The sequence below is a fragment of the Pagrus pagrus genome, assembly GCF_965226575.1.
Source record: "Pagrus pagrus genome assembly, contig: HAP1_SCAFFOLD_31, whole genome shotgun sequence".
Classification (NCBI taxonomy): domain Eukaryota; kingdom Metazoa; phylum Chordata; class Actinopteri; order Spariformes; family Sparidae; genus Pagrus; species Pagrus pagrus.
Genome location: NW_028175432.1, coordinates 408930 through 425189, shown reverse-complemented (window position 1 = coordinate 425189; position 16260 = coordinate 408930).

Genomic DNA, 16260 nt, shown 5'->3' with positions numbered 1-16260 from the left:
CTCTCTGGGAGCCGGCGGTGAAGGCAGCTGGAACCCACTGGAGGCCGACGGCGAAGGCTTGGACCCTCTGGAAGCCGGCGGTGAAGGGGGCTGGAACCCAATGGAAGCTGGCAGCAAGGGCGGCTGGAACCCACTGGAAGCTGGCGGCAAGGGCGGCTGGAACCCACTGGAAGCCACTGGAAGCTGGCGGCAAGGGCGGCTGGAACCCTCTGGAAGCCGGCGGCCAATGATCGGACTCTCTGGAACCCAATGGAAGCCGGCGGCCAATGATCGGACTCTCTGGAACCCAATGGAAGCCGGCGGCGAGGGCGGCTAGAAACCTCTGGAAGCCAGCGGCCAAGGCTAGAACTCTCTGGAACCCACTGGAGGCCGGCGGCCAAGACACGGACCCTCTGGAAGCCGGCGACGAAAGTACGACCTGCAGCGTGAAATACACAGACCACAGAACGAGTACCCAGTACAAATGCCGCATACACAGACCACAGTACGTACACCGAATACACAGAATAGAGTACACAGACCACAGTACATAGTATACAGCATACAGCATACACACAGACCACAGTAAAAATCCACGGTATACAAAACAGTCCACGGTATACGTATCAATCCGAAGTGCACATACATCGTATACACAACAGCCCACAGAATTCATACAGTCCACATAATAGTCCACAGTATGAATACAAAGTATATATATATATATATATGACAGTCCACGGTATCAATCCACAATATACATAACAGTCCACAGTATGAATACAAGGTATATACATAACAGTCCACAATATGAATCCACAGTACACACAGTCCACATAATAGTCCACAGTATGAATACAAAGTATACACAACAGTCCACGGTATAACTCCACAATATACATAACAGTCCACAGTATGAATACAAGGTATATACATAACAGTCCACGGTATAAATCCACATACAGGGTATACATAACAGTCCACATACAATATACATAATAGTCCACAGTATGAATACAAAGTATACACAACAGTCCACATACATAAAAGTGCACACAACAGTCCACATAATAGTTCACAGTATGAATACAAGATATATACATAACAGTCCACGGTATAAATCCACATACAGGGTATACATAACAGTCCACATACAATATACATAACAGTCCACACAGTCCACATAATAGTCCACAGTATGAATACAAAGTATACACAACAGTGCACATAACAGTCCACGGTATAAATCCACAATATACATAACAGTCCACGGTATTAATACAAGGTATATACATAACAGTCCACAATATGAATCCACGGTACACACAGTCCACAGTATGAATACAAAGTATACACAACAGTCCACAGTGCACGTACATGGCATAATAGTGCACACAACAGCCGACATAATAGTTCACAGTATGAATACAAAGTATACATAACAGTCCACAGTATAACTCCACAATATAAATAACAGTCCACAGTGCACATAATAGTCCACAGTATGAATACAAAGTATACACAACAGTGCACATACATGGCATACATAACAGTGCATACAACAGTCCACAGTATGAATACAAAGTATACACAACAGTCCACAGTGCACATACATGGCATACATAACAGTCCACGGTATAAATCCACAATATACACAACAGTCCACATAATAGTCCACAGTATACACAACAGTCCACATAATAGTCCACACACAGTCTACATAATAGTCCACAGTGCACACAACAGTCCACATACATGGCATACATAACAGTGCATACAACAGTCCACAGTATGAATACAAAGTATACACAACAGTCCACAGTGCGCATACATAACAGTGCACACAACAGTCTACATAACAGTCCACGGTATAAATCCACAATATACACAACAGTCCACATAATAGTCCACAGTATACACAACAGTCCACACAGTCCACAGTATACACAACAGTCCACACAGTCCACAGTATACACACCAGTCCACATAATAGTCCACACACAGTCTACATAATAGTCCACAGTGCACACAACAGTCCACAGTGCACACACCAGTCCACAGTGCACACACATGGCATACATAACAGTCCACATAATAGTTCACAGTATGAATACAAAGTATACACAACAGTCCACAGTGCACATACATGGCATACATAACAGTGCACACAACAGTCTACATAACAGTCCACGGTATAAATCCACAATATACACAACAGTCCATATAATAGTCCACAGTATACACAACAGTCCACACACAGTCCACATAATAGTCCACACACAGTCTACATAATAGTCCACAGTGCACACACGGCATACATAACAGTCCACATAATAGTTCACAGTATGAATATAAAGTATACACAACAGTCCACAGTGCACATACATGGCATACATAACAGTGCACACAACAGTCTACATAACAGTCCACGATATAAATCCACAATATACACAACAGTCCATATAACGGTCCACAGTATACACAACAGTCCACACAGTCCACAGTATACACACCAGTCCACATAATAGTCCACAGTGCACACAACAGTCCACATACATGGCATACATAACAGTGCATACAACAGTCCACAGTATGAATACAAAGTATACACAACAGTGCACGGTATAAATCCACAATATACACAACAGTCCACATAATAGTCCACAGTATACACAACAGTCCACACACAGTCCACAGTATACACACCAGTCCACAGTCCACATAATAGTCCACAGTGCACACAACAGTCCACAGTGCACACACATGGCATACATAACAGTCCACATAATAGTTCACAGTATGAATACAAAGTATACACAACAGTCCACAGTGCACATACATGGCATACATAACAGTGCACACAACAGTCTACATAACAGTCCACGGTATAAATCCACAATATACACAACAGTCCATATAATAGTCCACAGTATACACAACAGTCCACACAATAGTCCACACACAGTCTACATAATAGTCCACAGTGCACACACGGCATACATAACAGTCCACATAATAGTTCACAGTAGGAATACAAAGTATACACAACAGTCCACATAATAGTTCACAGTATTAATACAAGGTATATACATAACAGTCCACGGTATAAATCCACATTATACATAACAGTCCACATACACGGTATACATAATAGTCCACAGTATGAATACAAAGTATACACAACAGTGCACATACATGGCATACATAACAGTGCACACAACAGTCCACGGTATAAATCCACAATATACATAACAGTCCACACACAGTCCACATAATAGTCCACAGTATACACAACAGTCCACACACATGGCATACATAACAGTGCACACAACAGTCCACACACATGGCATACATAACAGTCCACAGTGCACACAACAGTCCACATAATAGTCCACAGTATACACAACAGTGCACATACATGGCATACATAATAGTGCACACAACAGTCCACAGTATGAATACAAAGTATACACAACAGTCCACAGTGCACATACATGGCATACATAATAGTGCACACAACAGTACACGGTATAAATCCACAATATACACAACAGTCCACACACAGTCCACAGTATACACCACAGTCCACAGTATACACAACAGTCCACATAATAGTCCACAGTCCACACACAGTCCACATAATAGTCCACACAACAGTCCACAGTGCACATACATAAGTCCACAGTGCACACAACAGTCCACATAATAGTTCACAGTATACATATAGTCTACATAAATTGTATACAGAACAGTCCAGTCCACATACAGTCTACAGACCACAATAGACATAGCACAGTCTACATACCACCAACCATAGTATACATACCACAGTACGAGGATCTTCTGGAAGCCTGCGGTGAAGGCGGCTGGAACCCCTCTGGAAGCCAGCGGCAAAGCAAGCAGGAACCCTCTGGAAGCCGGCGGCAAAGCCACAGACCCTCTGGAAGCCGGCAGCAAAGCTGGCTGGAACCCATTGTAGGCCAGCAGCGAAGGCTTGGACCCACTGGGGGCCGACGGTGAGGGCTTGGACCATCCGGAAGCCAGCGGTGAAAGCAGGGACCATCTGGAAGCTGGCAGCGGAGGCTCGGACCCTCTGGAAGCCGGCTGGAACCCACTGGGGGCCGACGGTGAGGGCTTGGACCATCCCGAAGCCGGCGGTGAAAGCAGGGACCATCTGGAAGCCGGTAGGAACTCGATGGAGGCCAGTGGCGAAGGCTCGAAACCTCTGGAGTACACAGACCAAAGTATGAGTACACAGCATGCAGACCACAGCAGGAAATACATAGAACGAATGCTGAGTACACAGTGCAAATACACAGTACCAAGTACACAGACCCTCTGGAAGCCAGCGGCGAAACTGGCAGGAACCCACTGGAGGCCAGCGGCGAAAGCTCGGAACCTCTGGAATACACAGTACGAGTACACAGCATACACACAGACCACAGTACGAATACACAGTATGAGTATACAGCATACATACAGACTGCAGTATCAATACACAGTACGAGTACATAGCGTACATGCAGTCCACATACCACAGAACATAGTATACATACCACAGTAAAAAAGGATTGAATCCTCTGGAAGCCAGCGGCGAAACTGGCAGGAACCCACTGGAGGCCAGCTGGGAAGTACACAGACCACAAAACTAGTACACAGATCACAGAACAACTACACAGTACGAATACAGAGTAGACAGGCAGACCCCAGTACCAACAAAGAATACACAGTACGAGTACATAGACCACAGTACATGCAGTCCACATACCACAGAAGATAGTATACATACCACATAAAAAGGATTGAATACTTTGGAAGCCGGCAGCAAAGGCGTGGACCCTCTGGAAACCGGCAGGAACCCACTGGAGGCCAGCGGCGAAGGTTCGGAACCTTTGGAATACACAGTATGAGTACACAGCATACATACAGACCACAGTACGAATACATATCATACATACAGACCACAGTACAAGTACACAGCATACACACAGACCACAGAACAAGTAAACAGCACAAAATACAAATTATTATTATTATTACTACATAAGTTTATGATGAAACCTAAATGCAGTTTAATTCATGGTTCTGCCATCAGACTTTATTGAAATGTTTAAGTTAAAATAGTGGTGAGAGATTACTTCCTGTCGGACTAATGTAAGACGTGAGCCGGAAGTTGTGAGTGAGAATTGAGGAAGAGAAAAAGAGACGAGAGAAACTACTGGCTAATCAGGCACACACGTTAATTATTCTGTATATTTGTGTACGTTTTGTATGGTAAATAATTTCTGAGAGTGATGTATGTGAATTGTGTTTGTTGCAGTTTTCACAGTGCTCCGTAACTTTCAAAGAGAGAAAATAAATTGATTGTGGACATCAGTAAGAGGCGTGATTCCTTTAACCAGAGTAGATACAGTGAAAATGTGTCCTAATCCATCACAAGGCTTCAGAGTTTCTCATCCGACTACGGCTAAGACGAGTGGCAGTGCTTACATCCTGCAGCAAGCTACAGGCAGTGGTGCTACACATCCTGCAGCAAGCTACAGGTTTCGGTGGGCAGCAGTGCTTCTCATCCTGCAGCAAGCTACAGGTTTTGGCGGGCGGTGGTGTTTCTCATCCTGCAGCGAGCTACAGGCATCGTTGCTACACATCCAGCAGCAGCTGCAGGTTTCAGCGGACACGCCGTGGAGCAGTTTCGGGCTACAACGTGAGTCCTCAGGTCAGACTGCAATTATTATGCCTCAGGAAATCGATGGATAGAACATAAACTACCGTTTAATCTCGACAAACAGGAGTAAAGGGATCCTGAACATCAAGAAAAAAAAAGGGGTCTATTGAATGCTTTAAAAATAACTGCTATTGTTTTGCTGAAAAGACTGCTCAATATTACTTGATTTCATCAAGTTGGGAAAGTTAATTTCAGGTACTAACTAAATATTAAGGTGTCACTTTTGAGTGAAAGTTCAAAATGTCTCAAAATGGTGATAGTCTAATGTCATGTCACAAGGGCAAGATGCAGGAGAGTTAGATGAGGAAAAAAGGAAAATCCTCTCGTGAAAGACGATTAACACCTAAAATGCAAGAACTGAAAGAGTAACAGTTAATTCAAAATAAGAAATTTAAAGTAACATGAGAAATGGAAAAATATAAAGGAGGTATTAAGCTGGTTTAGATCCTACCTATCTAACAGAACTCAGTTTGTACATGTTAACGATGAATCCTCTTTGTACACCAAAGTGAGCTATGGCGTTCCACAAGGATCAGTACTTGGTCCAATTCTATTCATTTTATATCTGCTTCCTCTTGGTAGCGTTATTAAAAAATATGACATTAATTTTCATTGTTATGCGGACAATGTTCAGTTATACTTATCCTTTAAACCTAACGCAACCAACAAAATTTCTAAACTTCAAGCTTGTCTGCAGGATATTAAAATATGGATGACTCATAACTTTCTGCTGCTCAACTCAGATAAGACTGAAGTTATTGTACTGGGTCCTAAACATCTTAGAAAACATCTAGTCAATGATACTGTTATTTTAAATGACATCTCTTTAACTTCAGCCCTCACGGTCAGAAATCTTGGTGTTACTTTTGATCAGAATTTATCATTTGACTCTCACATTAAAGAAATCTCAAGAACTGCCTTTTTTCATCTGCGTAACATTTCCAAAATCAGATCCCTTCCATCTCTAAAGGATGCTGAAAAATTAATTCATGCATTTGTGACTTCACGACTTGACTACTGTAACTCTTTACTGTCGGGTTGTCCGAGTAAGTCACTAAGGACACTCCAATTAGTTCAAAAACACTGCTGCCCGTGTCCTGACTGGGACGAGAAAAAGAGACCATATCTCTCCTGTCTTGGCTTCTCTACACTGGCTCCCAGTAACTGCTAGAATAGATTTTAAAGTTGTCCTCCTAACATATAAAGCACTACATGGTCAGGCACCCTCATATCTTTAGGACCTTATAGTTCCCTACCACCCAAATAAGACTCTGCGATCCCAAAATGCAGGCTTGCTGGCTGTGCCTAGAGTATTAAAAAGTAGTATGGGAGGCAGGGCTTTTTGCTATCGGGGCCCAACTTCTCTGGAATCAACTCCCAATTCAAATTCGTGGGACAGATACTCTCTCTATTTTCAAAAATCGACTTAAAACATTCCTTTTTAAAAGAGCATATAATTAGGGATCTGAGTATGGTATCTTATCTTTTTATTTTTTCCTCAAATTGATTTGTTTTTAACTTGGCCTAATTTTATTTGTATGATTGTTTTTTTGTTTTATCACTGCTATTGTTTTGTTGTCACTGTGTATTTTTACTGCCTGACTGTTGATTAATACTGTTTTTAATTGTTTGATGATTTGTTTAAAGCACCTTGAGATGCATTTCATGTATGAAAGGCGGTATATAAATAAAATTATTATTATTACTCGTACAAGGTTGAAGCAAGAGTGCTCTGAGGGCGCCATGTATGATATGTTGGATAGAGCTGAGAAGCTTGGTTCCCAATTAAAGGAGCTGTACGATACCATCCGACTCCAAACTACACCAAGTCAAGAAATTTGGAGGAAAGTTGATGCATGCTCAGCTGTGACAGCAGACTTACCGCAATTAATGAGTACGCCTCACTGGAGGAGGAGATGAGTTTGATGCTCAGGCAGAAAGATCAAGGTTACGCATGCTACTTGATAACGACTATGCTAGGTCCATATATGGATCCGCAGCCTCCAGAGTTACTGCACGCAGCTGCCACCATTCTGACCATCTCTCAGAGTCACCTAGCATTTCGGCTAAGAGGGCAGAAACAGCTGCTCAGTTGGCTGCAAAGAGAGCTGAAATTGATATGGAAGCTGCCATTGAGGCAGGTGAAAAAAGTGAAAATCAGAGAGACATTGATGTTATTCAAGCAAACTAAATGTTTACACTGAAGAAGAGACAAAAGGAAAGGATGGATCATGCAGTCCTGTATGCAGCAAAGTTAATGATACGAACCCACTCACTCACTCCATCCCAGGCCAAGAACAGCAAGCTGTAAAAAAAAAATGAGACATCCCTAGTCCAGGCATTACAAGAGTCATTAGCTCTCACTCGCCTTCCAACCCCAGAACCTACCGTATTCTCAGGTGATCCTTTGAAGTTCACAGAATGGAGTACAAGCTTTAAAGCTCTTATAGAAAGACGATGCTCTAATCCTGCAGATAGGCTGTTCTACCTGCAAAAGTACATAGCAGGGGAAGCTAAATCTTTTCTTGAGGGCAGCTTCTACAGAAAAGACGAAGAAGCCTATCAACAAGCATGGAATAGGTCGAACGCCAGATATGGCCATTCCTTTGCAGTGCAACGGGCTTTCAGAGAGAAGCCAAGGATCGGTGGAAAAAGAGTGTCAAGCTGAGAGAATTCTGTGATTTTCTCCAAACATGTAGTAATGCCATGTCCCATGAAGAGTTTACAGGTTCTGAACGACTGCGAGGAGAACCAGAAAGTGCTGGTCAAGCTTCCTGAATGGGTGACATCCAGGTGGAATTGCGTCACAGAGCAGCTGGATCAAGGCCGTGACTATCCAAGCTTTCATGAGTTTGCTTCATTTGTCGCTAAAGAGGCACATATTGCATGTAATCCAGTGTCATCCTTACATGCTTAAAGGCACTCTGCAGAGACACCAGCAAGAGAGATGAAGCGCTCAAAAGCGAATACGTTTGAAACAAATGTGAAGGCCCCAGTTTCATCGAGCTCCACATCCAAACCAGACCTTAATGAAATCCGGTTGAAAGATGCTGGAAAATCAAAGCAATGGAGCACACCGCTACAAAACTCAAACATAAGCAAGTGTATTTGCTGTGGAGAAAACCACTCCATACATAGATGCAAAAAGCTAACAAATGTCTGCAGGAAAAGAAAAAAAATTATACATGAAAATAAACTGTTTTGTGTGTCTGAGAAAAGGTCACAATTCTAAAGACTGTAGAAACAGAGCCATGTGTGGAACAGGCCCGGACTGGCCATAGGGAGAACCGGGAGTATTCCCGAAGCGCCGGCCTATGATTGGCCTGCTGGCCTGCATCTCTCTCTCTGGTACCTGCTGCGGTGTGTGTGTGTGTGTAGCGAGTGGACCGGGAGAGGAGATGAGGCTTCGTCGATGATGGACCCTAACCCGGGTAAAAAAAAAGAGGAAAGGCAGTGCCGAGAGGGAGAGAGAGAAGAAAAAGAAAGGCGCTGGAGGATGACGCGGCCAAATGCCTAAAATTGACTAATTTATCCCCCATCTCCCATCAAGGGGTTTACCACCCCAGGAAACCAGACAAGTTTCGGGTTGTTTTCGACTGCTCTGCAAAGTACAAAGGCACCTCATTAAATGATCATCTGCTAACAGGACCCGATCTTACAAACGGTCTCACAGCTGTACTGTGCCGTTTCCGTAAACATCCCATTGCAGTCATGTGCGATGTGGAAAAAATGTCCCACAGGTTTCATGTCAGCAAAGAAGATAGACTATTTGCGGTTTCTCTGGTGGGAAAACGGGGATACAAACTCAGAACCCACAGAATACCGTATGAAGGTGCACCTGTTTGGAGCATCATCTTCCCCTGGATGCGCCAATTATGGCATGAAACACCTCGCTAGTCAAAATGAGAAAGAGTGCCCCTTGCAGCTAGCTTCATCAGGAAGCATTTCTACGTCGATGATGGCCTCATAAGCGTGAAATCGGTTGGTGAGGCAATTGAGTTAGTGAAGGAAGCCCAAGTTGTGTGTGCTAAAGGACAGTTGCACCTTCACAATTCCTTTCAAATAGCCGAGAGGTACTAGATTCCATTGACATTGCAGAACGCGCTGTGGAGATAAAAAATGTTGATCTCAACCATGATGACTTACCAGTGCAAAGAGTGCTAGGTGTAAGATGGAACATTGAAAGCGACAGCTTCTCCTTTAAGGTGATACTTGATGAGAAATCAGCGACATGACGAGGGATTCTTTCAATCGTGGCCTCTTTATACAACCCTTTGGGGTTTCTAGCTCCATTTATCCTTGAAGAAAAAAAAGTACTGCAGGAGATGTGTCAGAGAGGTATGGGGTGGGACGAACCACTACTGGATGAAGGATTTGGAAAACCTTGAGAAGATCAAGATTCCAAGATGCTTCATACCTGATAGCTTTGGTGAGGTCCAGAGAGTTGAACTGCATAATTTTTCTGATGCGAGCAGTCAAGGATATAGCCAGTGCTCTTACATCAGGTTGTTGAGCAAAGAGAAAGTGCACTGCTCCTTGGTCATGGGCAAAGCGAGAGTCGCGCCAACCAAAATAGTCACAATACCAAGGTTGGAGCTAACTGCCGCAGTAACCTCAGCAGCCGTAAGCAACATGTTAAGGGAGGAGCTGGAGCTCACGATCGATGAGGAATATTATTGGACAGATTCTCAAGTGGTTCTTGGCTACATCAATGAAGCACAAAGGTTTCATGCTTTTGTTGCGAACCGTGTCCAGAGAATTCGAGAAACCACTAACAAGACAGTGGCACTACGTCGACACAGGAGAGAATCCGGCTGACGACCCCTCCAGAGGCCTCAAGGTGGCCGACCTCATCAACTCAAATTGGCTCTCTGGTCCTAAGATTTTATGGGAGAGAGATAACCACAAACCAGGTCACATCAGAGCTGTTGGTGGGAGATCCGGAGGTGAGGATTACACAGGTGCTGAAAACTGAGGCTATAAGGCAGTTTGACATCCAAGGACACCTGTCAAGGTTCTCAAGATGGACCACAGCGCTCAATGTCATTGCTTGTATCTAGCGGTTGGCTAAGAGAATCAAGACCACGGAACCTTTAAAAAGGTGGAAGAGAGAAGGCAAGCCGCACTGACTCATTAAGCTTGCGCAACAAGATGCCTTCCAAGAGGAGTTGGACATGCTCAGTGAGAAATCAGGAAAGCTGCCTTGCAACCACCAACTCAGCTCGACCCGTTTCTCCAAGATGGTATAATGAGAGTGGGAGGAAGACTGAGAAAGGCATCTGCGCCTTTTGAGTTGAGACACCCAGTAATCCTTCCTAAAGATGGCGCTGTCACAAACCTCATCATTGCACATCATCATGATAAAATACAACACCAAGGCAGAGGACAAACTCTCAATGGATTAAGAGCCAACGGTTACTGGATAGTGCGTGGAAGTAAAGCTGTAGCCTAATACATCAGGCAGTGTGTATGGTGCAGGAGGGTGCTTGCACCGCCAGAGGAACAACGGATGGTGGACTTAACGAGTGACCGTGTTGATCCTACACCACCATTCACTTACTGTGGCATGGACTGCTTCGGTCACTTCCATACCAAGCAAGGTCGTTAGGAACAAAAACGGTACGGCCTCCTCTTCACATGTCTTTGTTCCAGAGCAGTGCATATAGAAATGTTGGAGGATATGACGACCGATGCGTTCATCAATGCCTTCCGATGCTTTGTCGCTATCCGTGGAACTGTTAGACACATTAGATCGGACCAGGGCACTAATTTCGTGGGAGCAAGAAAGGAAATGGCAAAGGCTCTGAAAGAACGCAATAAGGAAAGAGTGGCTGCATACCTGGCAGACAATCAGTGTGACTTCCAGATGAATACGCCGCACTCAAGTCATGCTGGAGGCGCCTGGGAGCGCCAAATCAGGACAGCGAGAAGTGTACTGAGCACAGTCCTTGCCAGCAGTGCTGGAAGGGTGGACGATACATCCTTAAGGACATTCCTTTATGAAGCTATGTCCATTGTAAACAACCGCCCACTCACTGTCGACAACATCAGTGATCCCACAAGTTTGGAGCCACTCACGCCAAATCGCTTGATCACAATGAAATCTTCTGTTCCACTCCCTCCATCGGGAAAGTTCATCAAGGAAGACCTGTACACTAAAAAAACGGTGGAGAAGGGTTCGATACCTGTCAGAGCAATTTTGGCACGGATTGAGGAAGGAATACCTATCAAACATTGCTCTATGACAGCGATGGCATGCGCCAAGCCGTAACATGGATGTGGGTGATATTGTAATCATCAAAGAAGAGGACGTCCCTCGCAATGAATCGAAAATTGCTAAGGTTGTTGAAGCACGTGAAGATGATGGTGGACTGGTACAAAAAGTGACAGTGCAAGTTGGAGAACGAAAGTTAGGAAAAGGGGGTGAACGCCTCAACCAGCCATCCATCGTTCAAAGACCCATTCAGAAGCTAAAAGGGGGAAAGATTAGTCATTGATTAAATGTCTCCTTTAAGCTAAAAGTGGTCATTAGCCGCTTCAAGGGACGTCCCCTTGAAGCGGCTGAGCTGCAAGCAGCAACAGAGCGCAGCAGAGCCAAGTTTGAGATAACTTGCACTACAAGGAAAGTGAAAAAAGGAGAAAAAGACAAGTGAGAGGAAATGGGGAAACCTAGAACAAACACCAGGTCGGAGAATAGCGCCGAAGCTGAGTCAATGTTGGACGCTATGAATGAAAGACTGGCGGCGATGAGAGAGGAGCTTAAGGAAAGCATGACCGAAATCATGAAGAAGATGGAACCTCTCCAAAAGGTGATAGCTGAAATCAAACAGCTCCAGGAAGAGAATGCAAAAAAAGACCAGCTTCTAAAGGAGCTGGGGAACAGAGTGGAGGAGCTGGAACAGCAGGGAAGACTCAATGAGGTGATTGTGACTGGCCTCAAAATTAAGCATCAGACATACGCAAGGGCGGCTGCGGCTGCGGCCAACCGGTCGTCGGAGCCTGATGAATCGGATACCAAATCTGTGGAGAAGCAGGTGTCTGAGTTCCTGGCTGACAAAGACATCGATGTGGATTTCAACAATGTGGAAGTATGTCACCTCTTACCCCGGAGGAAAGAGTCTGGAACGCGAGCTGTCGTGCTGAGATTCACCAATAGAAAATACAAGACAGCACTGCTGAAGCAGGGCAGGAAGCTCAAAGGCTCGGATGTCTACATCAACGAGAATCTCATCAAAAAGAATGCTGACATCGCCAGAAAAGCTCGCCAACTGAAGAAAGGGGGCAAGATTCACCACACCTGGACGGCAAACTGCAGAATCCACATCAAAACAAATGGATCTTCAGCAGAAGAAGTCATAATAATACAAATCAGGAGTGAGGACGAACTGGAGAAATTCAACAATTAAGGTATGGCTCACGAACACTCCATAACTACAGCACAGCAAAGGTCAAGGGTTTTTACACAGACTAAAAAGATGATGAAAATATCAGAGAGGATTGCTGAGCATGAAAGTGAGGAGCTGATTACAAATCAACATGTGAACCACACCTTAACAGACCCGAATGAAGGAATTGACCCGGATAATCACTTCTACTTTAACATGACTGAGAAATGCCAGTGCTACACTGAAGATCAATACAACGAGAGCATTGAGATGGATGGGAAACTGTCTAATTCACTTTAATAGCAGGAGTCTATAGACCAACTTCAACCACATCAAGGAATACCTAACATCACTTCAAAAATCCTTTCATCATTGCGGTGTCGGAAACATGGATTAATGAAGACGAAGGCACAGATTTTTGCCTGGATGGATATAAACTTGTTTGTGTTAACAGAAGAAACAAAGGTGGAGGAGGAGTGGCCCTGTTCATTGACAATAACATCAAGTATGAGACTGTACAAAATATGTCTAAAGCTGTTGAGCACTTAATGGAATGTGTGACAATTGAAATCTTTGACAAAAGGTAGAAATATAGTGGTAAGCAGATTCAAAAATAGAAGATATCAATGAATGTGTGGGAGGAATAATCTCAGAAACTAGCCAAAAGAGGGTTTTTATCTGTGGTGATGTAAATATTTACTTACTCAACCCAAAACAAAATACAGTGATTGATGAGTTCACTAATATGATGTATACGATGGGCTTACAACCTCTCATTACACGACCAAGCAGGATCACAACACACAGTGCTACTCTAATCGATAATATTTTCACTAATATTATATTATATTATATTATATTATAGGGAATGACATAATAAGAGGACTACTGATAAATGATACAAGTGACCACCTACCAATCTTTGCCATCTATGACTGGAAACACACTGAGACAGACACTGAACAAAAACACATATAGAAGGGTCAGGACTGAAGAAGGAATGAATACACTGAAAAATGAACTACTGAGGCAAAACTGGAACAATGTTTACAATGAAACAGATGTGAATGGTGCATATGATTCCTTTTTGCAAGTATTTAAAACGCTGTATAACAGACACTGTCCTGTGAAAAAAAGACAAATCAAAATAAGGAGGGGAAACCATGGCTAACAAACATTGCTAAATGCCTGCAGGAAGAAAAACACCCTGTACGGACAGTACATAAAATTAAGGACGGACCAGTCAGAAACGAGATACAAACGATATAGAAACAAACTAAATGGCATCCTAAATGATCACAAGAAAGAATACTACAGTAATCTACTAGCAGAAAACAGGAACTATACCAAAAAACTATGGGATACACTAAATGGCATCCTAAATGATCACAAGAAAGAATACTACAGTAATCTACTAGCAGAAAACAGGAACTATACCAAAAAACTATGGGATACTCTAAACGATGTGATCAAGAATAAAAATACAAAACCTAGCTACCCTCCCTACTTCAAGGATAATACCATGAAGGAAGATAACATGAGAATCATAGCAGAAAGATTCAACAACTTCTTTGTTAATGTGGGGCCAGATCTAGCCAAGGACATTCCTGACTCATCCCTACACTGGGACCACTTTGATAAGGACAGAGGCAGAAATCCCAGCACAATGTTTCTCACACCAGTGAAGGACATAGAGATTAGACACCTGGTCAACAAATGCGTAGCAAAAACATCCACTGATGTCAATGACCTCGACATGAAGCTAATTAAGAAAGTATTAGATGGAATCATTTCACCTCTAACACATCTGCAACCTGTCATTTCAAACTGGGACATTTCCCACCAAAATGAAGTTGCAAAAGTTGTGCCACTGTTCAAGAAAGGTGACATACACGAAATTACTAATTACAGACCAGTCTCAATACTGCCACAACTGTCAAAAACTCTAGAGAAACTATTTAACAATAGGCTAGACAACTACATCAACAAACACAATCTGCTATACGATAGCCAATATGGATTCAGAAGAAACCACTCGACTGCTCTAGCTTTAACCGAGTCTGTGGAAATCATTACTGATGCTGCTGACCAAAAACTACATTCAATAGGAATTTTCATAGATCTGAAAAAAGCATTTGACAACATTAACCATGATATTTTGATAGCTAAACTGGAGAGATATGGTATTAGAGGTATAGTACTGGAATGGGTCAAGAGCTACCTACACAAGAGATCCCAATATGTTAAAATGGGTGATAACACAATAACTTGCTTGGACATAGTTTGTGGGGTCCCACAGGGGTCAGTTATGGGTCCAAAGCTGTTTATACTATATATAAATGACATATGCAAAGTATCCAATATTCTGAAATTAATATTATTCGTAGATGATACTAATATTTTCTGTTCTGGGGATGACTTGAACCAATTAGTGGAAACAGTCAATAATGAAATGGCCAAGCTTCATATGTGGTTTGATATAAATAAACTATCACTAAATCTAGAGAAAACTAAATACATGCTGTATGGGAAAAAAGGCTACAAGAAGAGTATTAACATTCAAGTTAATGGAGTGAATATTGAAAGGGTTAGTGAGAACAAAGTGCTGGGAGTGATTATCGATGACATGTTAAGTTGGAAGCCATACATAAGACACTTAAAAAGTAAGCTGGCCAGGAGTGTGTCCATACTTTGGAAGGCACAAAAACTACTAAATCAGAAAGCACTTTATCTGTTGTATTGCGCACTAGTCTCTCCACACCTACAATACTGTACAGAGGTTTGGGGACACACTTATAAAGGCAACACACATGCCCTGCTAATACTCCAAAAAAGAGCTTTGAGAATTCTACATTATGCCAATTACAGGGAACATACAAATCAATTATTTATCAAATCAAAAATACTCAAATTATATGATTTAATAAACCAATTGTACCCAAACAATAGCTGACATTGAAAAGCACAAATGTCAACTTGTGTGAAGAACTCAGCTGACTCCTGTAAATCGAGACACTAAGGAGAATCAATTGGTCCATGATGGAGTTGCTAAGCTGGTCACTGAATGCGATTGACAGACTGTTCTCAACAAGGCGTGTGGGTTCTGGTGAACCTACATGCCCGGACCGGACCTTCCTACCTTCCTATCGGAGTCAGGAATTGAGTCTCTAA